The following is a 26,615-nucleotide window of genomic DNA, read 5'->3' on the forward strand; positions in this document are numbered from 1 at the left end:
ACTGTCCAGAGGTCCCAGATAGAAGAAGCTGGAGTCGTTGGCGGGGAGGGGCGGGAAGAGGCAATGGAAATCTCAGGAGAGAGGATCTGAGAAGGGTTGTAATATTTAATGTTCCCCAAGCGATAGGTGCAGGAGTCTCCGGGAATGGAACATAGAAGGGCAGGCAGGGAAGATCCCTAGAGGGAGGACAGAGAAGAATTGGGGTGCCAGAGAGTTCTAAGGGCCCGGGAGAAATTGGGGAGTCCAGGAGGCAGAGACAGGGGGCGGAGGCTTCAGGATAACTTGATGATTTGCCCTGGTCAGCAGATTAATGGCCTTAACGAAGTTTCCCTGAGCATGGGAGACGGGGGAGAGGGGAAAGAGGGGCCGGGGCACCCATGTGGAAAGCCACATGACTCGGGATTGATCCGCCTGAAGATGAAACGGAGGGAGCTTCGTGGGCAGCGGAGGCAGGAAACGCCAACACCAATTATCCCCGAGCCCCCTCCTGGCCTCCCGGATCCCAACCCCAGAGAGGAGTGAAGGGGCCGTGACCCTCTCTCTTTCTCTGTGCTCTGTTTGTGAGCCTAAGTGCGGGCACACAGGGACTATGTGTGGTTAGCCGTGTGTTGTGTTGCCGTATGCCGGCACATGCCTGTAGCCTTGTGTACATCTGTGTATATGCCTGTCTTTTCTTGTATGTGTCTGTGTGACTTGTTTGGGTTTTATATCCACAAATGTAACTATACAGATGCATATACTTATGTGCCTGATCCAAGGTTCCAAAAAATGTAGTGGGGCTGCGGGTTGGCCTGTTTGGGAGTGAAGGCTCTGTCCTGTAGGGCCTAGAAAAGTCCTATGTACGGTGCAGGGGTGTAGGTCAAGGACAGGTGTATTTGTAGCTGGGAGGGAGGGAACACAGATAATCCATACCGGTGGCTAATCCACAGTATTTGCATGTTTCTTGATCTGTAAATTTAACTTCAGCTCAGTTCTAGAGGCTGACCACGGGGAAACAACTCAGGCAGCCTGGGATTAATCATTTATGGTTAATAATCCCTCATGCAGATAACTGAAGGTACCTAGGTTATCAGTATAGAAAATGCAGGTGTACTCCATTTAGAGAAAACCTCTGTTCATCGATGTCATAGATTTGGCTTTAACTATAGCTATATCCTCATAGAAAAGAAATCTGATGCCTTCCTTAGCACTATATATATATATATATATATATATGTATGTATGTATGTATGTATAGAAGGGTACCAAATAAACAGATTGACTTGATTGACTTTACCTGGATAAAAATAAACCCTTATTTGAAAGATACCAAAGAAAGCATGATAAAACTCCCTCAGACTCATGGGCTAAGGGGAATCTATCCTCTTTAATTCATAAAAGTGAGGTCTTTGTGTGCTCTGTGAAAGGGTGCTGGGTTGGAATTCAGAAGACCTGAGTTCCAATTCTAACTTTGCTACCTATGGGACATTAGGCAAACCACTTAGCCTCTTTGTGCCTCAATTTCCTCATATGTTGAATGAGAATAGATGACTTTTAGGGTCTCTTGCAGCTTGAAATCCGTGGTCTTCCCAGTTCATATTCTATGATTCTGTGACCCTTGAAATGCAAGATCTGGAAGAAGCAGACCCACCCACATTTTGTATTTAAGGGATATGTGTTTATTTACCATTTATGAAGGGCCTAGGTTTGAGAAAAGAAGAATCTGCTCAGGATTTTCTCAATACCAGGACAGTGACTTCTTTTGATTAATATTGTGGTCATTAATAATTTCAGTCTGTGACTGAAAAAAAAATTTCCTCCATACTAAGATGTGTTTGATCCATTTTGGGGGCCCAAATCCCACCCCTCTCCCCTTGCATTGCCAATTGAAAATTAATCTGAAAATGTTTCAGGTTAGAGCATTTTGTTTTACAGTCAGCCCTTTGGAACCCTGTCCATTTTATAAAGTGGGGTGAACCTCCATCCTGATTAACGAGATCGTTGTCTTATGGGAGTTGAGGCTGGGACATCCAGCAGAGCCCCCGCTTGGCAGAAAAGAGGGCGTAGGGGGAGAGTCCTGACCCTGGGCTGTTCCCCCCGCCCTCCTCCACCACTGTCCCGCCGCGGCGGCGTCTACAAGGGAGACCAGCCCCTCCCGGGGGCCAGGGGAGGCGGGGGCGGGGGCGCTTTGTGCGGGTTATGTGAGCCGCACGTGATGCCGGCCCTGAAACCCAACTCGAGCAAACTCATAAAAGGGGTCACTGTCTCTTTAATTAAAGCCCCCTGCTTGGGGGTTAAAGACAAACCCGGTGTTTGATGGTGCAGGTGTGTGAGTGAGAGCCGGGGGAGGTGAAGAGGAGGGAGACAGGGAGCGTTGGGGGAAGGGGAAGAAGAGGGATAGCTGGGAACTCTATCCTGGGAAGGGGTGGTGGGGCGGGCTTCCTCCCATGGGAATGTAATGGGACAGCCCTGGGGAGCCCTGATGGAGAGCACGAGGGCAAAGGTACCATCCTCACGAGGAGCACAAGGGCAGAGGGGCCCGATGGGGAGCACCAGGGTACTGTATGGCACCCCTCTGTCCTTTGCTTCCAGCGCCACGTGGCCCGCCCTGCGCACACACATATGTCCACACGCGTGTGCACGCTTCGGCTTGTCCTCTCCTGCTGTCTTTGCACCCACCTCTAAACCGCCTCTTTGCAATGCTCGAAGTTCTAGGCTAAGCAAGGTCCAGGGCGAGGCCTGGCCACTGGAGGCGCTTTCTATCCGAGTTTGGCATAAAAAGATCAGCTGGTATCGATCCTGCTCGGACCCGAGCGGGCTATTGGCAGGAAGACGGACTAAGTTAGAGCGGCCATGTTTCAGAAATTGTGTGTGTGCACTCAATCACCGGCAGGCCAGGGCGGCGGCTGCGGTAATAAGCCAGCCGTGCTCTCTATTTCCCCTGTAGATCAATGCTAATACTCCGAGCCCGGGAAGATGGATGGAAGCGACAGGAACCTTGAAATCTGGCTGCACTCAGGGGCTGGTGCTTCGTGCAGGAAGGATGGGGAGGATGCCGTTGCCGCTGCGGTTGCTGCTGCCTGGCAAGGGCACATTCTGCAGCCTCCAGGGCCCTGGAACCGGGCCTGCAGGGAGTCAGACCTGTGCCTTCTAGCAGCGTGGGCACTCATGTGCTCAGGGACCCACTCACACACATGCACATTCACCTGTGCACCCCAGCACCAGCAGACTCTTAGCTTACACCAACAAATCCTCACAATCGAGATGCAGCACACTCCATCACACAGGCCCAAACACAAACTCTCATTGACACACTCATATACATGGTCCCTTACACAGGTATATCAGAGCCACTCATAGCAAAAGACACTTAAGGACGCAGAAGCACTGCCACAAACAGCCCCTAACACATATGTGCATAGTCCCAAACACAAACAGGGTGTTCCTTACATAGCACATACATAGTCACTCATAAACAGAAGCTTACACATACCCAGCCCCAAACACAGACCCTTTCAAACTTATCCACAGACCTTCCTATAGCTGCTTAAACACACAAAGCCACTTTAAGAAGCTTCAGTCTCTCCCATAGCTCCTTGCACATACACAATGGCTCACACAGATACTTGCATGTGTACACACATACAGCTGCAAACATAGAGACTCTTACACAGACACACACAGCCATTCACACAGTTGTAACATCATGAAGAGATGCCCATATATCTAACACCCACATGCACAGTTATTCACACAGACCCTCACACACACAGAGACCATTACACATTCACATAAACAGCCTCTTACAGACAGATTACTACACACACAGCCACTCACAGAAATAGACATGGGATACAACCCCAAACATAAGAAACCTGTAACCGGATATACATATACAGTCCCAAAAAGAAAACTGACTCAAATATGCTCGGTCACACAAGCCACCATGTAGTGACTTCACACAATCATTTGTACAAATGGACCCATACAAAACCCTGGAGTACATATTTACAGATAGTCACTCACACAAAGACTGTTATATAACCCTACACCAACCCCTCAAAGACCTTTACAGACACCCAGACAGTGACAAATATATACACACAGCCACTCATGCAGACCCTTCTGTACACATACATACAAACACACACTCAACCCCAAACATGCAGACTCTAACACCCATTAGCACAACCACTCACACAGACAAATACAAATAGCCATTCACACAAACAACCCTTTACACATGTACATATACACACAGTCCCTAATACACAGACTCTTACATGCAAACACACAGATCCTTCTACATACAATCCTAAAGAGAAAATACACAGACATATGTGTCCCCAAACATGTACAGACCATTACATAGACATACACCACCCCTGATGACCCTCAGCTCAAATCCCATCTGTTGCAAGACACCTTTCTCAGGCTTTTCTCTTCTGAGAGAGCCTTCCTTTTACTCTATGTGTCTTGTATGCATCTCATTATTTTCATGTTTGTCTTCCCCATTAAAATGTAAACTTTTTCAGGGCAAGAAGTGTTTTTGCCTTTCTTTTTATGCCCAGCACTTATCCCAGGGCCTGGCACAGAATGAATGCTTGTTGTTGACAACAATGACAATATTCACATGAACAGAGCCTTACACACACACACACACACACACACACACACACAAAAACAAAAAGACCCTTTACACATACATCCAGCACACATATACAGACAGCCCCTCACACAGATAACCACACAAATCCTTACATACATATACATAGTCCCAAATAAAATGCAGACCCTTGTACATAAAATCACACATTACCACTCATATAAACAGACCCTTATACACACAGTCATGTGTACACATATAACCAGTTACACAGTCACACAATCATAGATCCTTTGACACATATGTATGATCACTCACACAGATCCTTATACATACATACCACAAAAAGACCCTTCTCTAAATATACAGGCACAGACACTCACATAGCCCCTTACATTCATATATACACACAGTCCCAAACATATTCTCTTATATATACTTGTACACAGCCCCTTACACAAACTGACCCTTATATACAGATATAAACAAAAAACAGACCCTAACAATCACCAACACATAGCCATTCACACAAACAGATCCTGACACACATCTAGCTATTCATATAGACCCATGCACACGTAATCACACAGCCATTCATACAAACCCACTCATATACACGTAGCTTTTCACAGAAACATTCATACAACTACTCACAGAAACTTTAAATATATATATACACAAACATTCACACAAACCCTTACACCTATATACACAATCCCTCAAACAGATCCCTATAGACACATACACACAAAACTGTAAACCCTCATACAGATGCATCCATATGGCCAGCCTGACATACATACACAACAATGTCCTGCCATACACATGTACCCCCTCACATGGGTCCAGAATCACATGACCACTCACAGAGACCCTTACACGCATACATACGCATAGTTATTTGCATGAACCATTACCCAAACAGCCACTCACTCAGACTCTTATACAAATATACACATGAAGACATTCCCTTACACACATACATGCATACACAGTCACTAACCCCCTAACACACAGAACGTTGCACAATACAAACACAAAGCATCCCTCACACACTCCCTTACATATAAACACAGTGGCTCTCTCAAAAGCAGATCCTTGTTCCCCTATACACTCTCAAACTAATAGACAGCCAGCTAGCTGCTTAGACAACCCCTTACCACACACATACATATATGGCCCTTCATGCAGACCCTTATCCACATAGCTTACGTGCACAGCACTGACACAGATATAAGCCTTCACAGATCCAAGCACACATGCTCCCAGACTCTCACAAATATACAGTTGCTTACACAACTAGCTCCTAATACCTCTACATTCACACACCCCAAACACAAATAGCTCCTCCCACAAACACACTTAGCCATTCATACACATGTATCTCTTCAAACAGATGCTTACACACACATTCACATAGACAGACCCTCCTTAAACCTATATTCCTACACAGAGAACTGCTTATAGAGATATAGACACAAACAGTAGTAAATTGCAGCCCTAAAACATTTGTAAACATATTAACACACAGCTCCTCACCCAAAAACACTTATCCACCTGCAGTCTCACACATACAGCCCCTTACACACAGTTGCTCATTAAAAAATCCTCCAGTGCACAGATGCTCATTCAAACAGCTCCTTACCCATCTACATACACCACTACTGATACAAACAGACCATGGCACACTAACCCAGTACAGAGACCACTGCAGTCATACATACACACACAACTGCTCAAAGAGGTCCTTACACATGTGCATGCTCACAGCCAGTCACATATTTACACACAGAACCATTCACAAAGAGCACTAGATACACAGCCACTCACACAGACCTTTTACACACTTATCTGTTTACTCAAACTGATTCTAATAGGCAGTCATTCACACAGATCCTTTCACACATTCACACAAACTTTGCCTTACATGAATACAAGTACACACAACCCCTTAAAAAGACCCTAGTACACATTAACACAGACCTTTGCCCACAGCACAAACACCCCCAGCTCCATACACAACAGATTCTTACCACTATACATTATGCCCTCACAAAGCCCTTGATAGACACAGATACACATACAAACACACTCTTAGCCACAAACACCTAACCTTTCATACATACAAACATTTACAAAAAGACCTGCACAACACCTCATTCAAATAGAGCTTTACAATATTACAATCCAGAATTCAGTCTCTCACATAGCACTTTACACATACCCACGATACCCTTCACATAAACAGATCCTTTCTTACAAAATACAGAACTTCTCATACTCTTACACACACTCATACACATATGCACAGCTTCCAATACAAACCCTTACACATAGGCCTTCACACCTTACACATAGCCCCTTACAAACACACACAGCCTTCAACCAGCTACTCATTCACAGAGATCCTTACACGTGTACATACACACAGTCCTCACATAAGCAGGTCCTTAAATGCACACTCAGTCATACAAAATAAACCCAAAATATGAAGATCACATGGCCTACACACATCGCCCCCTACATATACACAGCCCCTCACCCAAATGGGCTTTTACATAAACACACAACACCCCCAAAAAACAAATAGAAACTCACACACCCTCCTACATACTCACATAGCCCTAGACAGAAAAAAATCCTGACATATAGCTACTCAGAGTCTCACACAGATCTATATTACAACCACTCACACAAACACCACTTTACATATATAAATATATACAAACAGACCCTGACACCTATACACAGCCACTCATAAAAACATACCCTTTCCCCATAAACATCTGTATGATCCCTTATACAAAGAAACCCTCAGCCTCTAATACAGTCTCTCAAATAGACCCTTTCGCAAATACATACAGAGAAGCCCAACAGAAAACAGACCCTTACACCTGAATTCTCATATACCAGTGGTGTCCAATACAAGTACAAAGAGGGACGACTACATAAGGATCCCCATGGGCTGTGACTTCGTTCTAAAGTGTGGTATTTTATAGCATTGTAGTATAATACTACACTTTAACATATAGTATTACCTATGATTTATTGTGGTTTTTTTTTATTTTAAAGTATTTCCCACTTATATTTTAATCTGTTTTGGATAACCCTTGGGAGTGTTATGGGCTACATGTGGCCTGCTCTTCATATTTGACCTCACTGTAATACTCACACTTATACACATAGACCTTTACACACAGAAATGCATAAAAGTCCCAAACACAGATCCTGACTCTCAAATATACACATTGCCCCAAATCCATATGGAATTTTATGCCCACATAGTCCCCCAAGCATAATACCCACATGTACACAAATACACACAGGAAAACTTATAAACACACAGCCCCTCAAACAACCACTTACACAACCCCTTATATACACATACAAGCATTCCCTTACACACACACAGTTCCTTATATACACAGTCTTACTTACCTTAGATCCACACACAACCCCAAATATGTTACAGACCTTTACACACAAATACAAAGTCCCTTCAGTACAAAATAGACCCTCACATATAGTTCCAGAGAAAGGTCCTTGCCCCTCCACCTCCAACTCCCTGCTGCATTTACACACACACACAGCCCCTCAAAAAACATTCTCTTACAGGTATACAGCCCTTCAAATGAGCAATGCCTCACATACTCATAATACTTAAAGCCAACTTTTCTTTTCCCCTCACAACTCTCATACACACAGTCTATCACACAAACATCCCCTTGCACATTTATAGGCTCTCAAACAACCAATCACTTACACACACATACTCATGCAGAGGTTCACACAGTCCCAAACACACACATACATCATGCCCAGAACTTTACACTTTATACACAACCCAAGTCACATAGACCCTTATACTCACATCCCCAAACACAAACCTTTTTACACACGTAGCCCCTCACACAAACAGATCCTACACACCACACAACCCTTCACATTCATACCCCCCCTCACATAAAGACACAGCTCCCCATCCAAACAGACCCATACCTAAACGTGTACACACAGAGGCTGACACAGAGACCCCTATCTGTATGTGTACTCACACTCACCCTCTCTTCCAAATGCACATTCTCACAATCATCTAGCCCCTTACTTAGGCATACAAAACCTTAATTCTCTTTGAATCCCACACACCCACTTCCCTTCCTGCTCTCCTCCTTCACCTCCTCTACAGTTCCCACCTTCTTCTATTTCTTCCAGAAACATGTTTGGGGTTCTATTCATGTGGAAAATCTCTTTGGGCTCTGCCCAGGAAAACCACTCAAACATGATCTACTCATGCTTACCCACATTCCTCTTGCAACCAATCTTTGAAGAAGACTCCCACCCCCAAAGCAAAATTTACAAACAGACATTTAAACAAGGTCATTTGGGGGAAATTTCTGGCCAGTATATGTGTGCATAAGCTTTATACCATGTACATATGATTATCTGCTTAGTAGCCTCCTTGGAAAAAATTAGATGGAGACAAGAGCTAAAGGTCTGCACACTGGGCATCCTGTAACTGTTTCCTGGGGGAGCTGACCTTTTAAGCTTCTGGAAGCCTCAGAGCTGAAGCTGACCAAGGTCGGGGTTGAGCATTACTCAGGACTCCTGGGTCCCCTTCTAGGCCTTGGTTGACAGCCAGTTCTACCTGTCCATTTCTATGGCCTCAGACTGACATCTCGTGGTCATAAGTGATATTGCAGCTAAACAAGTCCATTTTCCCCAGGGTTAGACTGGATTAAAGTGCCCTGGTCTAAGGAGAATCTGGAGTGCCCAGCTGGCCCTTTCCTCTGGGGCTGGAACCCATAGGGCCCCGAGCCCCCAGGCATTCAACTTTGTGGTCAACTTCCTGGGGATGTAAGTGGGACAAGGATTGAATAGGAATGAATGGGCAGAGAGCCTTTTGGAATCACTAAGGAATGTGATGGGGGAGGGGGGGTGATTGCTGAGGACTTGGGGCTTAAAGAACTACAGTTACTCTCAGAAGTACTGCTTGTCCTCCTGCCATGTGTTCAGAGAACACCTCCTCCCACCATGGGAGAAGATACTAAACTCCTGGTTGAAAAGGGAGAACTCACCAATGCCATTAAGTGATACCTAGGGTTTAGTTGAGGGATCCCAAAGTATCCTCTATCCTTTCGTGACAGGTTCTGTCCCAGAATTTGGAAGGAGATATCCGCTGCTTTTGTCTCTATGATGGTCCCCAATACCTGAAATACAAGCACACATATGCACTTCCAGACTTCCCCAGCTTTCCCCAGGACCTAAACTCCAAAGCTGTGCCCTTAGAATAGATCCAAGAGTACAATCTTGTTAAGAAATGCAGCCCGAGCTAAATGTGGGTTCCAGCCAGATCTCAAAAACTGGGGCGATGAATTCATGAATTCGATGGTTCTGAGTTTTCTCCAAGCCCTGGCTCCTAATCCCCTTGGCTGTCTCTTTGGGCTCCCTCCCTCTGGAGTTTGTCTCCCTCTCTCCCTATATATCCACAGCCTCATTTCTGACAGAGGGATGGGATCCAACCTACAAACCAGCTGCAGTGTCTCCAGGAAGCTAGGTCCTTGGGCCTTGGTCTCTACTATTCCCACCCACTTTATCCCCCTACATTGGCATGGCAATGTCTTACAAATACAAGTCTATTGGCTCCTTGCAAAAAAAAAAAAAGTATGTGAATATTTTGAACCACACCCAAGACCATCTTTTCTCGTGCTTGGAATGATCAAGCATCTTGCCTTGGAGGGTATGAGATCATCTTTCTTCCCATCCCCACCAGCCCCGAATGAGTAAGCATCATGCCCATGGGCTGCAGGCTACCGTCCTATTGGTCTCTGGTCCAGGGATGATGGACCACACAAGATGGAAGGGACCAGACTCCTGGGCTCTGCATGGGGGACGGTGGTGGTGCCGGGCTGATGAGTTTGTTATAAATTAGAGACTCGTTAGGAAGCGGCGGGAAGGACTCAGTAACAGCTTTCGGGGCCCGTCTTTTCGATTTCTTGTTCGGTTTGTTTATTGCTATTGTTCCTGTCTCATAAGCTTATTGCAAAACCAATAAAAATGATCTATTCAGAGTGAGGAACTGCTCTTTTGACTAGTAAGTTGCTGTTTCTGCCTCTAGCCCTGCGGGCCCCAGCCAGGCTGACCGGCTGCCTCCTGCAGCAGGGTCAGCAGAGGGTGCCAGATCCCTGCTCGCCAGTCCACCTGTCACACTGTCACCACCCCCCAGACTGTCCTCAGGCCTCCACAGCCCACTGACCACCACCTCCCTAGTCAGCCCCCTGCTCTACTCCTACTGACCCATGGGGGGGGGGGGCAGAGCTGGGGGTTAGAAGCTCTGAGCCCATCTGGCTCTGCCTGGCCTAGGGCTGACCTGTCTATAGAGGGCAAGCAGAAAGAAAGGGAATTGGATTAGGAGGAAAATATGGAGTCCAGGTAGAGCGACTAGACCCAGTAACCCTATGTAGGCTTTGGCACATCCCTCTTACTGTGTCTTTAATATAGGACCCCACATAACATCCCCCATCTGTCCCCAGTAACGTGGTAACCCCTCCCCATCTGTTTCCCTGTAACATTTCCTGTCTATTCTCCATAATATGAGGAGCTCTATAAAATAGGCTCCCATTTACCCCTTACAAAATGAGCAGGAAGGCAGGAAAAAAACATTTATTAAATGTCTACTATTTGCCAGGCATTGTGCCAAGTGCTTTATGAATATTATTTCATCTTCACAACAACCCTGGGAGGATGGGTGCTATTATTATCTCCATTTTGCAATTAAGAAAACTGAGGTAAACAGATTAAGTGACTTGTCCTGGGTCCCACAGTCAATAAGTGCCTGAGGCCAGATTTGATCTCAGGTCTTACAGGCCTAGAATTCTATCCACTGTACTATCTAGCTCTGACACCCCCATGTAACAACCCATCTTCTTCCAGTAACATGAGCTCCCCAATTTTTCTACGGTAACACCCCATCTAACACAGGGTTCCAGTCTTCCTCTTATACTATGCATTTATCCATCTGCCCTTTATAAAAGGGGCTGGCCCTTTCTGTCCCCTATTGACATGAAGTCCCCCTCTGTTCTCCATGACATGGATTTTCTTATCTATCTCCTGGAATATGGGGTTCCGCACTTCTCCCCTATAATATGAAGTCTGGGCATTTCATTAACCTCTCACTGTTCTAGACACTCTTAAGACTAAGTTTCAGAGAAGGTGCTGGCCTGCATTGGCAGAAGGAGTTTACTCACTCAGGAATAAGCTATCATTTCAAAGAAATCACAGTTCCAATCTCTCCCCACAGTTTCTCACCCTTGATGTAGGCTTTATCATCTATCCCCTCCCATTGCCTCCTTTAACAAGGGCTTTGTCATCTCCCTATGATATCAAGGTCTCCCATCTCTTCCCCATAAAATGTGGTCCCTCCTTAGTCCTCCAGAATATGGCATTACTTGTCTGATCCTATGATGAAGACACTGATCCCAAAGAGGGAAGAGAAATCAGTTATCTAAGCTCCCACCCAGCTCCTGCCCGGCTTGGGGGTTTCCCCCCATCTCCTTGCCAAAATCATTTGGGCCAGCCTTCCTCCTGATGTTCTGTTCTTATCGCCATTCATTACCCTCCTCCTTCCCTTTACTTGTAGACAGAGGCCAGCTTCTTTAGGAGGTCTTTATCATCAGCTAAGGGAAAGACAGTAATAAATTATAGCATCGTTGAATGACAGAACCCAAGAATCTTATTCTGAGATGCCCCGAAAAGCCTGCACAACTTCTCAATCTAACTCTCCTCCCATCAGCACCCCCTTCCTCTTATAATGCTTCTTCTAGCTTATCTCATGATGGAGGTAGGTTGGAAACATGGGACCTGTTTGGCATAGAGAAGATGAGACTAAATGGAATGAGGGAGAAAGGTAGCCAGTGAGCTATTTAGCAAAGGAACCCTTCTCTTCAGAAGAGAAGAGCAGCAGCTGGGGGTGGGGTGGGGAAGGGAATGCCCTTTGATTAAGCACCAGGCCCCGTGCAAAGAGTTTTACAAGTCTCTCACTTGACCCACATAACAAAACTGATAAGTAGGTGCTGTTATTATCACTGTTTTACATGCAAGGAAGCTGAGGCAGACAGAGGTTAAATAACTTGCTTCACACTGCTAGTAAATACCTGAAAACAGATTTGAACTCAGATCTTCCTGACTCCAGGTCCAGCACTCTATTCACTGTGTCACCTGGTTGCCTGTGAGGGGTGGAAAGAAGCATGGCCAGAGATGGGGACAGTTTGCAACTGTCCAAGAGAAATTCAAGCTAAAGCATAGAAAAAAGCTAGAGTGAGCCCTGACTGCAGGGAGCAGGATGGTACCAGAATGATAAGGAAGTCCTTTGAGACCCTCGGGACCATTCTTTTTCTTTTAACCTGAGTCTGGATGCAGAATAGCCTGATGCCAGAACCTAGGACAATACTATTCGAATGTGTCCTAGGGTCAATGTCACAGTTAGCTTATGCCAGAGCCCCTGTCCCCATTCTACCTCACCACATGATAATAATAAACCTTGCTTCCTTCAGACCATAATCTGGCCCCACTCCCCAAAGTAAGGATTAGGATCAGGATTAGGGGTAGAAACTTAGCTGGTGGACTGAGGACAAGGGTGAATACTACCCACATTAATTCAGTTGCTAAGACAGAGGGAAAGGAAGCCTTTCATTGGTCCTTTGTATAACTTCTCAAAGACACACTAATCATTAAGTAATTTCTCTATATGTCTATGGAGGTGGGATGGTAGCATATGTAGGAGCGAGAAATGGATTTGTAGTAAACCAAGTAAATGATCAAAACCCTTTATGTATCCTAAAAATAAGATTTATTTAAAAATAGAACCAAACAATGGAACCCCATCTCTCTGAGGATAATTTTTGCCTTCTTCTTACTTATATCAAATATATCCTCTCTGGACTTTGGGGCAGGCTCCCTAAATGTCTAGTGCTCAAGTTATATTGATTTTGGTTGGGAGCAGAAGCCAGGGAAGGGGAAAAGATGCCCTCACGTGGAATAGGACTGAAAGATCTGTGGAGAAGATGCCTAGAGTATGCCTCATGATGTCCACCATCTTGCTCACCTCTGAGTTCACTTGTACAAGAACTGACCTCTAATGTCAGTGACTGGAGGAGAAGTGGACATTCTAAATTATCAATCACTGTAACAGCTGTCATGGCATTGGTATGTTTGGGGGGTGGGGAATAAGATCTGCTAGATGGATAGAGAAGGTCAAGGAATGGGGTGTGGCACTTCTATCCCCACTTCAGGGACACCCTCCCATACTGGCAGCCCTGACATTCTCCAAGAAGGCCTTTGATTAAAGAGACAAGTGACTTTGCCCATTCTATTGATCAGAATAAATTACTAGGAACTAATTTATGGGCCTCCCCACAGCCGATGACATGGTGGATTGTGCTCTATTGGTCAGTAAATTGGATTGTCAGGGTAGATTATTGGTTCGTATACAGTTATCTCTCATAGCTATATCAGCTCATCCAGGTAAAAGAGCTTTCTCTGCTGTGAGACACCAGGGTATCATGGGACTGCCGTTAAGAGCAAGTCAGAAGGAGGGTAGGGGAGATGAGAGAAAAAGAGAGGAGGGGAGAAATGGAAAAGAGGAAAGCATAAGAGGGAGATAAGGGAGAAGATGGAAAATGGAGAGGGAAGAAAGAGAAGAGAAAAGAGAAAAAGAAAGAGTTGGGGGAGGAAAGGAAGAAAGGAAACAGGAGAGGAAGGCAGAGGAAGGGAGAGAAGAAGATAAAGGGAAGAGAGAGAAAGGAAGGGAAGGAAAAGGAAAAAAAGGAGAAAAAGGACAGTAGGTGAGTGAAGGTAGGGGGAAAGGAAAAGAAAGGGAGGAGAGGAAAGAAAGGAGGAATAGAGAAAAAAGGAGAAGGGGAGAGGAGAGAAGAAAGGAGGGGAGGAAGGAGGGAGAATGAGGCAATCATGAGAAGAAAGGAAGGGAGGAGAGAAGTGAGGGAAGGAGAGAGAAGAAAAGGAGTACAAGAAAGGAGGTGGGAGGAGGAGAAGGGAGAGAAGGGAGGGGAGGGGAGGCCTCCATGCAGGACGCTGATTAATTAGTGCAGCGTCTCAGCATTAAAAGCACATTAGAGTGGAGTTGTCTGAAAAGTGATAGGGAAATGACATCTTGTGCCTCCCCTAGATTCTCCATTGATGGCTTGATGGCTCTGGCAGGGGGGTAGAAGAGCAAGCGGGAATGGTGGGGCAGGGGTGGGGAGAAGTGGGAGCCAAGGAGTAAAAATGGAAGGGAAAGGAAAGAAAATCTTTGCTTCCACTTGCAAGCTGAGCCAATCTAATAAAACCGCAGCTGCGCCGACAGCATAACAGAGCCCCAGGCCCAGCCAGGACCCAGAGCTGTCACTCTGCTTTGTACATCATCCACAACGATGAAAAGTTCCGGAGCCGGATTTCTCAGGCGATTTGGCCAGTGATGCATGGGGCAGTGGATCCCAGCTCGCTCTTCCATGCCTCTGCCAGCCCAGCGATAACACAAACTTATTTTTTGCCAGCATAATGGATATGACTCAGAGAGCCCATCAGGAGTCAACAGGACTGTTAGGCACTCCTACAATTTGTATGGCTCCTGCCTTCCTGGGCTGCACAGATCTGCCTGCAAGGTTGGGACCTGAGTAACACAATTCCCAGTTCACAATCCTGTGTACCCAAAGCATCAGAGAACGGCCACAAAGTTACCTGGAAATATATATGTTAAGTTAAACTCTTCTTAGAAATTCATTCAGCTGAGGGAGGCTAGGAATGGAGTAGCAAAAGAGAAGAAAAAGAAAGGAGAGGACAGGGAAGGAGAGTGGAGGAAAGAAAGGGAAAAGTAGAATAGAAGAGAGGAAAGAAGAGGAAAGGGGGAGAGAAGAGGTGAGGAGTAAAGAGGGGAGGGGAGAGGGGAGGGAGGAGAGGGTGTAATGAAGCATCTATTTTTCTTAAAGCAAAGGAAGGATAGAATACAGAGAGCAGCAGGATAACTTTGAAAACTATGAAATATATATATATGTATATATATTACATATATGCTGCTATGCAGCATAATGGATCGAGCATTGGCCCTAGAGTCAGGAGGACCCGACTCATTTTCAGACATTTACTGTGTGACCTGGGCAAGTCATTTAACCCTGATTGCCTCCAAAAAATAAAAAAAATCAATTTATATTTTTTTAAACTACACATTAAATTTATTGTATACTTTAAAAGAAAAACTAGCTGTATATAATAGGAAGCCATAGTTTCATATACTGAAACTCTGATGTGTATGGAAATACACATTTTGGGGAGGTATTTGTTCAATTCAGTATAAAAATAAATAATTTTTAAAAAATATACTCTGTAACAAAAACTAAAGGGAATGGGGCGGGAGGCGGGGAGGAGGTGCCATGAAGGCAATGTAATGTCATGAAAGCACACTGAACCAGGAGTCAGAAGACCTGGGCAATAGCCTGCTATGAACTCATTGTGCCACACCAGACAAGTAACTTCCCCTTTCAGAGTTTGTATTTTGATCTATATAATGAGGAGCCATTGGACCACTTTCTCTCTGCTATAAAGTCATAGGTGTTATGCTTGCCAGGTTCACAAAATTTCTCCCTTTACTCTGAGGCTTGATGCAAGAATTAAAAAGGGGATGTGTGTGAGATGTAGGAAGGAGTATACACTTGGTACTGAGCTGGCTTTGGAGACAAGTGGAAAGCCAACACTCAAAGTGACAGCTGTCTCCTTAGATGGTTAGAATGGTTATACACCATCGTTAGGCTTAGGAATCATATGTGGAGGGCTGAAGCATTTGGGATCTTATCTTATCCTACTTTTTGGTGTTTAAAGCTTATCTATGGAAGTGTATACCTTGCCAGGACTGCAGTAGGGAAGAGAAAACTGACCCTGCAGACCTTATAGTATGGTAAGGCCACTCATCAGGTTCTGGTAATAGCACACTGCTAGGATTTCCAGAGGAATTGTGGCCTAGGATTGCTGGGTCCTGGCATGTTTCAAAGGCTTCTGAATAGTAAGAACTCAGCCTTGTCAGTAACAGGAATCTATGAAAGTACAGATCTCACTCCTTCTCTCTACACTGCTATTGGTCCTAAGGGCAGGACTGGGAGTATTAATGGGAGTATTAAAGGTATTTGGTCATTTGGAGACAGGATAGTCCTGTGGCCTGGAATCTTCAAACTGTCGTCCTTTTAACATTTAGCCACTTTCAACCTTGAGCTTTGAGAAGAGGCCCTTTTTTTTTAGCTTTTCAGACATGGTCTGCTCTGACTTTCAAATCCCAGAAAGATAAGAGGTTTATTATGAGACTCATATTCTTTGTTTTGGAATTTCACCTCTCAGTCTAGAAATATAAAGATGAAAGGGCTAGCAATGGAGCCCAGAAGTCACTAAAGATACAAGACTAGGGGGTTTGTTTCATTTACTTCTCTTAACAGTAAAGTAGGTTCCTCGTAACTGCCTCCCTCAACACTGAGAAAGGATTTCATTACAGACCTTGGATCTCAGTTATGATGCCAGAAACAGGGTAGAAGCCTCAGCTCATCAGGGTCTGCAAATGGGGAAAGTTTTCAGCTCAGAGACAGGAGTTCTGCTCAACTGTCTATAAATTAGAGGCTCATTAAGAAGAGGCAAGAAGGCCTTTTGGGGCCTGCGCCTTTCGATTTCTTGTTCAGTTGGTTTATGGCTATTGTTTCTATCTCCTATGTTTATTGCAAAACCAATAAAAATTATCTATGGAAAGCAGGAAACTCATCTTTTGACTTGTTTGTCAGTTTCTGCAATATGTCTACCCTGCCTGATGTAGGCCCTGGCACTTGGTCGCCTCTCCCCTTTCATCTGCCACTAGAGGGTGATGGACCACATCTCTGTCCTGGTCCTTAGCTGAGATCAGAGTAAGAAAAGGAATTCTGCAGTCCTACACACACACAGTAAGAGTTAAGGGGAAATGTAGAAAAAGGAATGAGATCTGTATCTCTAAGGCTTGTATTAAAATAAAAATAAGTGAAAACATTTCTCAGATCATTGCATTATCTCTCCTTTGGCCCCACAAGTCAGAAGAAGGATGACTTTTTCTTAAACAGGAGCAAAATAAAGCATGGATTCCACATTGGGCTAAGCTATGATGGTGGTTCATAAACAAAGAAAGTTTCCAAACAGTGACCCAAGTTAGAATTTGCCCACTGAGTTAACAGCTCCCCTAAATTTACTGAAAAGTAACCACAGAATCTTTAATGATCACACTGTCAGGTCACGGGATGGTGACTAATGGGCATGGAGGAGAATGCGTTGGAGAAATACTCCAGGAAATAAATTTGGGTGATTAAATTTCGAGGCAAGTTCATGGAACAGCAACCTGAGACTTAAAATGAGCCATCAAGTTACCAAAGAGAATCAAGTTTTCAATTTAACCGCTGCTCAAGAACCAAGTCTTCAGTCTGTCAATTATTAGGGGATTAGAGGAATACTGCCCCTAAAACTCTGAAGGGCCTTGCCATCTTCCCAGCCCTAGCTTTACCCTTCGAAGACTCAGTAATAAATTGAGGAGATACTGCTGCCTTTCACTAGTTAATGTGTAATTCCAATTCTTGGAGCTGGGGGGGAGGGAGAGTGATAACAATGCCTAATGTAACAAAAGGCCTTATACTTGCTGTTCCCTAGATATGATGTTCTATCTTCCCCTTTTTTTTCTTTACTTTTGTGTAGGTTATCACCCATGCCTGTAATGTTTTCCTTCCTTACCCCAATCTCTTAGATTCTCCAGCTCCATTCAAGGATTCAATTCAATTGTCATCATTCCACATCTTTTTTTATTGGGCCCCTTAAAAATTATCCCTTCCCCCCCAAAAAACCCACTTTGTATTTCCTTTTATACATTTTGTATTGACTTAATAACTTTATGTATTTGTTGTTTCCCCACAGTAGAATGTAAGCTCTTCAAAGGCATGAGTGACTTCCTTCTCTCTTTGTATCCCCCTGTGCCTAGCAGAGTGAGTAGCACAAAGTAGGCACTGAACAGATGCTTGTTACAGGGAGACCACTGGCTGTCTAGGTAGGAGAAACGTAAGATGTATATTTGGCAATAAATGTGATAGAAATAAAGAAAGATGTTAATAAAAAAAATTTAATCCTTGTTGAGTTGAATGTCCTATCTGTCAGGCATTTCCCCCAAACAAGGGATGGAGACATCAGCCCATCTCTAGGACAAGTCTCACTAATTAAATTAACAGACAAGGCTCAACTTTTTTCAGTTTTCTGTTCTTTTATTTGAATGTTACATATAGTTTAATATATACATATTTTTGTGCACACATACATACACACTCACACACACAGATCCATATCCATTCAAACAGGGGTTAAACTCTAAGTATAGACTGGTGTCTGGTGATGTCTTGAGGAGATAATGGAAAGATTGAAGACTTTAAGGTTATTAGCCTAGAGATTCTTGTAGGAATTGTGAGTGTGAACAAAGAAATGGATGTGGTGGGAATGATTCTCAGTTTCTTGAGTACTGGGATAGTGGCAGCTTCCTTCTCCTACTTCTCATTCTTCATGGAGAAAGGTAGCATTTCCAGACATACAAGCTTTTCACTGCTGGGTGGTTCTCTTGATTATACTTACTGAATCTCATGAAGCATAGTCTAGTGAAAAGACCACTGGATTTGGAGTAAAAAATACATGAGTTAAACTCCTGTGTTATCCCATATATAACCCTGTGAACTTGGGTAAATCATTTAACCTCTTGTTCTCCGCTTCTGCATCTGTAAAATGAGAGGGCTAGACAACTTGACTGCTAAAGTCTTTCTAACACTAGACCTTATTATTATTTCAAGGTCACCCTAGTCATTATAATCTCGAGAGAGGGGATCCCCCCCAGGCCAAAAACCATAACCAGAGATGCTGTCCTCATCGAGTTAATATGGCCCAGGGTGTTCTCTAGGGACTGAAGACTCTTTGGTCAAATTATGACCATATATGTTGCACCCTAGACCCTATTGCTTTATCTTGACTTGTTTGTTCCTTAAAAATAAAATAAAATAAAGATTAGGAAGGATAGGAAAAACTGAAAACAGGAGATGTCTCCTTGAGGGATAATAAGGCATATGGCCAATGGCCTTTCAAGTCTGCTCCAAATCTGGTTTCTTACCAGAGCTCTAGAACCTCATTTTCAATTAACTGTAGGACATCTGGATATCCAACCACCAACTCCTCAAATGCAACATGTTCAAATTAATTATCTTTCTTTACAACCTAATTCACTATCACAAAGTTCATACATTATCATCAGGTGGGATATATGACAGTCCTGGTTCAATTAAAAAAAAACCCAACCATCAGAATAATTGACCATATAGATAACAAAAACAACAAAAAGCATATGATTATATCAACAGATGCAGAAAAAGCTGTTGACAAAATACAGCACTCATTCCTATTAAAAACACTACAAAGCATAGGAATAAATGAAGTTTTCCTTAAAAGGACAAGTCTAAAACCATCAGCAAGCATTATCTGTAATGAGGATAAGCTAGAAGCTTCCCAATAAGATCAGGGGTGAAGCAAGGATGCCCATTATCATCAGTTTTATTCAATATTTTACTAGACATACTAGCTATAGCAATAAGAGAAGAAAAAGAAATGGAAGAAATTAGAATAGGCAATTGTAATGGGAATGCAAATTTGGAAGATCTTCCCTGCCCCTAGGCTAACATGCACCTGGAGCCTGGGGTGGGAGGCTTGTTTTTCAGTAGATACTTTTTGATTGGCCAGTGGGTCAATAAGGTTGTTACATTCTCTGAGTCTGGAGAAGGCTATATTAGCCCTGATGTGAGGCTTTGTTTTGGGGGCTCACTTTGAGAAGTGTTCTGTGATTTGATCTGGATTCTGAAACCGCTTTGAAAAACCCAGATGTTGACTGGGTATGGATGTAATGGTTGGACAGTTCAGAAATCTGTCTACTTGATCTGTTTCTGTCTTGATAATTCTGCCTGTATACTTTGAAGTTCGGGGTGCTGACCTTTTCCCCTGAACAAGGTAAACGATACATTTTTGACTGATTAAAGTAAGCTTGTTAACCCATTTTGAGTTGCTTTCCTTTATCAAAGCAGATCCAAGAACCTGTGTGAGCAGCCACCCTGCTGACGCCGGGGTGCTTGCTGCCACAGCAATGAGGAAACAAAGCTATTACTCTTTGCAGACAACATGATGGTAAACTAAGAGAACCCTAGAGAATCAACTAAGAAACTACTTGAAATAATTAACAATTTCAGCAAAGTTGTAGGATATAAAATAAACCCACATAAATAATCAACATTTCTATAAACTACCAACAAAGTTCAATAGCAAGAGATAGAAAGAGATTCTATTTATAATAACTACTTGGGAGTCTAGCTACCAAAACAAACCCAGGGACTATATGAACACAATTATAAAATACTTTTCACACAAAGTAATATCTAAGCAATTGGAGAAATAGTAATTACTTGTCAGTAGGCTGAATGAACAAAATGAAAATGACAATTCTACCTAAATTAATTTACTTATTTAGTGCCATAACAATCAAAATACTAATAGATTATTTTATGGAGCTAGAAAAAATGATAAAATTCATCTGGAAGAACAAAAAGTTAAGAATATCAAGGGAATCAATTTAAAAAAAAAAATTGAAAGAAGGTGGCCTAGCAGTACCAGATCTCAAATTGTATTACAAGGGGGTAAACATCAAAACAATCTGGTATTGTAGGAGAACATTGTACACAATTACAAACACGGTGACTAACTTTGATAGACTGCACTCCTCTCAGCAATGAAAGGTTATAAGACAACTCCCAACGACTGGTGATAGAAAGGGATATCCACATCCATAGAAAGAACTACAGAGTCTGAATGCAGATTGAATCAAACTACTTGCTCTCTCTCTTTTGTGTTTTGTTATGCTTTGTTCCTTCTTTCTTATTGTTCACTCAATTGGTTATAATTCTTCTTTACAACTTGATTAATGTGAAGGTATTTGTAGAACCTATATCGGATTGTAGAACCTATACCATGGTGGGACTGTACGCCACCATGGGGGGGTAGGGAGAGGAAATTTGGACCTCAGGGGATTGTGGAACTGAATGTTGTAAGTTAAAAGTAAATAAATAAATTTTTAAAAGAAAACAGAAAAAAGGGGCGGCCAGGTAGCACAGCGAGTAAGAGCACCAGCTCCAGTGTTGGGATGACCTGGATCAAATCTGGGGTCAGATACTCAGCACCACACCCAGAAATAACTGGCCATGTAACCTTGAGCAAGTTACTTAACCCCGATTGCTTAAAAAAAAAAGAACAGAAAACAGAAAAAGGAAAGCAAAAAACCCCCCAACAATCTGATATTGGCTAAGAAATAGAGAAGTGGAGAAGTGGAATAGATTAGGTACATAATACACAATAATAAGTGACTAGTAATCTACAGATAAATCCAAAACTCCAAGCTTTGGGGACAAAAACTCACTTTTTGACAAATATTGTTGGGAATACTGGACAACAGTTTGACAAAAACTAGGTATAGACCAACACTTCATACTGTATACCAGGATAAGGTAAAAATCAGTACTTGATTTAAACATAAAGGATGAAATTATAAGCCAATTAGGGGAGCATGGAAATTTTTACCTGTCAAATCTATAGATAAGGGCAGAATAAATGACCAAACAAAAGATAGAGAGCATTATGGAATGTAAAATGGATCGTCTCCAGTGGCTCCTCATCATGCCCAGGAGCAAATATAAAATACCTGGAATTCTCTTCCTCTTCATCTCTACTTCCTGAATTCCTTGGCTCTATTCAAGGCCCACTACAGTCCGCCTTCTACAAGCAGCCTTTGCTGATAGTGCCTGCCCTCTCGCTGATGATAATCTCTGATTTGTCCTTGTTTGCACCTTGCCTGCACACAGTTGCTTCCATTTATATCCCCCCTCATTGGACTGTGAGTTTCTTCAAAACAGGGTCTATCTTTTCGCCTTTCTTTGTATCCTCAGCACTTAATAGAGTGCCTGGAACATAGTAGCGCTTACGTAGTACTTAATAAATGTTAATTAACTGATTGACAAAATGCTATTTTAATTATAACTCTTTGATATTAAGAAACTCTAATGGTTTCCTATGGTCTGCCTATAAAATACAAATTCCTCAAAAATTGGTATTCAAAGCTATTTTGGAAGTAAACCTCAGGACTCTATACTTTTGGCACAAAATTGTAAGAAACAAATTTATTAATTAAATTCTAAGTATCTCTGCTTAGAGAGAGAGAAATCCAAAGGGACGTCTTGTTTGGAAAAAAAATTTCTATGACACAAGCAATTTTCTTTTTACAAATTACAGAGTTCAAGAATGAGACAAAGATCGACAGTTAAGATTAAACAAGGATACTAAGTTTAATTGTATGCTTTTTCACCAAAAGTATTAGAGAAATTTTAATCTTGGGAAATGAACCCTTAAAAATAATGTCTCCCTAGGAACCTAAGCTCCAGACCAATCGATACTAAGGGACACTTGCCTGCATAAAATTCCATACTAAAATCAAAAATGGGTTTTGTTTTTAGTCTAATTGTTACCCTAATCAAATTCAGAAAAGAAAGATTCCTTCCTGAGCTGCTCAAGTCTCTCTCTTTAAAAACTGGCTAGGCCTTTGATAAGCATTTACATCCTAGCTTTTAGAGTTCTCCTATGAATTGTATCTTCTGTGTCATGTTCACCCCTGAGAATTGGTACTCGGGTGAATTTTTGATTCAATCTAGCATGAACTTTGGGTTTCCTCTCTCCAACAATATCTTCTTTTTCTCAGTCAGATTTTTTCCTCAGTTGATAGGAGACTATGACTGAGCTAAATATCCAACATTATCTTCTTCAATACAAACCCTCCAGTTCCTTTTCTTACTCATTCCTCTCCTCTCTACTTGGAATATGTAGCATGCCTTGGAATATGTAATTTCTGAATTCTGTCCATCCTTCGGAGCCCAGATCAAGTTGCCATTGTCCTCAATGCTGATATCTGTACTCTCCTTGCCATGACTCCATTGACCATTTCCACTTGACCTTCACCCCAGGAGTCTTCACTTTCCATCCTCACTCTGGACCCTTCAGCTCTGAGAAGAGAACTTTTTGCTTTGTCTTGCTGGAATCCAGGCCTCTCCAGCAGTGTCACTTCTGAAATCTTTTCACCACTTCCCATATTCCCACACAGGTGCCCTCCTCCTACACCTCCCAACCAGGCTTTTCAGAATGCCTTAATGTGTTTTCCTCCATTAGATTGTAAGCTCCTTGAGGACAAGGATTGTCTTCTTTGCTTTTATTTGTATCTCCAGGGCTTTCCACAATGCCTGGGAAATAGCAAACAATAATTGTTGTATCTATTTATTTACTTCCTCCATAAAGCCTTTCCCAAGTACTCGTCTATAGTAATTTACCTTCCACTAAACTCCCATAACATCCATTATCTGTTTGAGTTATGGGCTATTTGCCATATATGGCCCCGAGTTACTTAACTATTTTGTGTATGTTTTCTTCTGATATCAACTTTACATCCATTTCTGAACCAAGTCACTTGCATGCACTCCGGCCCTGCTCCACCTACCAGAATTCAGACTTTGCCCCTTCCATACTGGGCTTTGGTAGGTGTTTTCATTTCATCTCACCCAGAACCTGAACATTATATCACTTCTTGATCATTTCCAAACCTTACTATTTTCCATCTCTAGCTTCCTTATTCATGTTGACTTCCCCATTAGAGTATAATCAATTTGAGAGTAGAGGCCATCTTGCTTGCTTGTTTTTTATTCCCAGCACTTAGCACAGTGCTTGGTGCATGGTTAGTGCTTAATAAATGTCTTTCATTCATTTATTCAACTAGATTGGTTGTTCCTGGGGAGGAGGGACCATGTGTCTCTAATTTCCTTCATTCCCTAGCACAGACTCTATTTTAGCAATCACTCACTAAATACTCATTTATCAAATGAATAGATGAATAAGCTACCTGTAATTGTTGTCCCTTTAAATGGAAAAAAGGTAAGAGGACTGAGGCACCACCAAGCAATCTGCCTGACCTGCTCAGGAGGGCAGGCAACTTATTTAGAAATATGAGAAACCAATTCTTGCCTGTTCCCTGAATATATCTGGGAAGCAGGAAACCTCCCTCCTGGGAGTGAGGCCCTGGAAGTGTTTCAACAAGGCAACCTGATGTGGAACCTGGGAGGAAAGGCAGGCCCAGTAGACTTGGTATTTCCATCCTTTCTTGCCATTTTCATGTTCTTCGGATTGCAGTTGAACCACAGTGCACATTTCCACCCATGCTGTCAGGCCTTGAATGGCTTCAACCCAGAAAGAAACAAACCCACTAAAAGAATAAAGACCTACATTCATTTTTAAAAGGAGCCAGAGGCGGCCTAAGCTTTCTTCCAACACAGTCTGTCTAGGGCAAGGAGCCATTAAGAACACTGGACTCGTTTGGCTTGCTCTGTTTTCCTCCTCTGTCCTTTTGCCTATCACATCGTGAGAACTTGTGCATCTTCTTCCCTTAAACTTTCAATGCCCTCCCCTGAAGAGAAGAAAAATTGTAATCAGCCTTTGACCTGATTAATAATTAAAACTGCTGAGTTTGGTCTGCCTCCTAACAGCGAGGAGCTCCAAAACCCCCAGCAAACTTTAAAAAATAACCATCCCACTCAAGGGAAGAGTGAAAGCTTTTTTTCACTTGACAAACTGACAATTAAACTGCTATTCAAATCCCCTCTAGTCTCAGCATATTGGTTCTCCTTTGAATGTTGCTCTGCATGTGGTGGATTTTTTGGCCTTGAGTTTAGAACTACTGTGCATAAAATCAAAGCCAGGAAACCAGCAGTCAAGAGAAAGGAGGCTATTTGGGGATTAGTGATTTCAGAGTTAGGTTTCTAATACTTGGTGAGTAGTTGGTTAGGAATTTCCTCCAGAAGCATCAGGCAGTAAACACTGTGGGACATGTCCTCACTTTGAACTGGAAAGCTGTGAGTCACCACCCTGGCGGGGGGAACACAAAATAGCATGAAATAACTCCGAAGCTCAGCAGTGGTGAATGGTAATCTGCCTTTTGTAACCGCTTGGGGCTGGATCCAAAGCTCACTGTCTTCAGAATGCACTGTGAGACCCCAACTTGGGCTAAAAGTTTTCTCTTGACAGAGATACAGACCTGGGACCCCTATGTTGGGCCAACAGCTTACAGGGAACAAAGGGAGGGAGTGGATGAAATGAAAACAGAGAAGGAGGACAGCAGCATTCAAACTGCTCATTTCTCCCTATGAAACTCAGACACAAAGCAAATTGGTAATGTGTAATCCAGATTGTATCTCAAAGTCTTGTCTGCTTTCCAGGCATATATTAAACCTTCTAATTCTTCTGGGGGGTCAAGTGCAAAACCAGACAGTTTCTTATTGACTTGGGAGAGAAAAACTGAAGCATTTGCAGAGAGATTTAAACTAGCTAGATCAAGCTTGCCACAATTTTGCAACAACAAGACCAATAAGGTAAATGATTTATAAAAATTTTACATAATTCCATAGAGATTTTGGCAAATGTTAGTCAGAAAGTAATCTGTCCTGATGCTTGTGGACCTCCCCATTTGGAAAAGCTAGGTCAGGTGTGCAAAATACTATTTTCATAGTATTGATTAATACGTAATGTTCATGTCTCCAAAAAGTGTCTTATCAGAGGCATCCTAAGTGAGGGGTTATAGGAAGAGGGGAAGTCCTGTGACAGAAAGCCCTCTTCTTCCCCATCTTGGGATTGAGGAAGGCATACCAGACAAAAGAGGTAGAGATATCTAGATTTTTATGGAGTTCTAAGAGTTACACTGGAAGTTCTCGGAGATTGCTGTGAAAATGCAGGTGCTACTTCTGTAGACATGCAAGTAGTTTTATAAGAGGGAAGTAATTCATAGACATCTATCTGGTCCAGGAGTGGGTTGGCCTGGAATAGGTCTTTCAGCTTA

The sequence above is a fragment of the Petaurus breviceps genome, unplaced genomic scaffold (assembly GCF_028583685.1).
Source record: "Petaurus breviceps papuanus isolate PSGF00001 unplaced genomic scaffold, PetGlider_PUasm1.0 37, whole genome shotgun sequence".
NCBI lineage: Eukaryota > Metazoa > Chordata > Mammalia > Diprotodontia > Petauridae > Petaurus > Petaurus breviceps.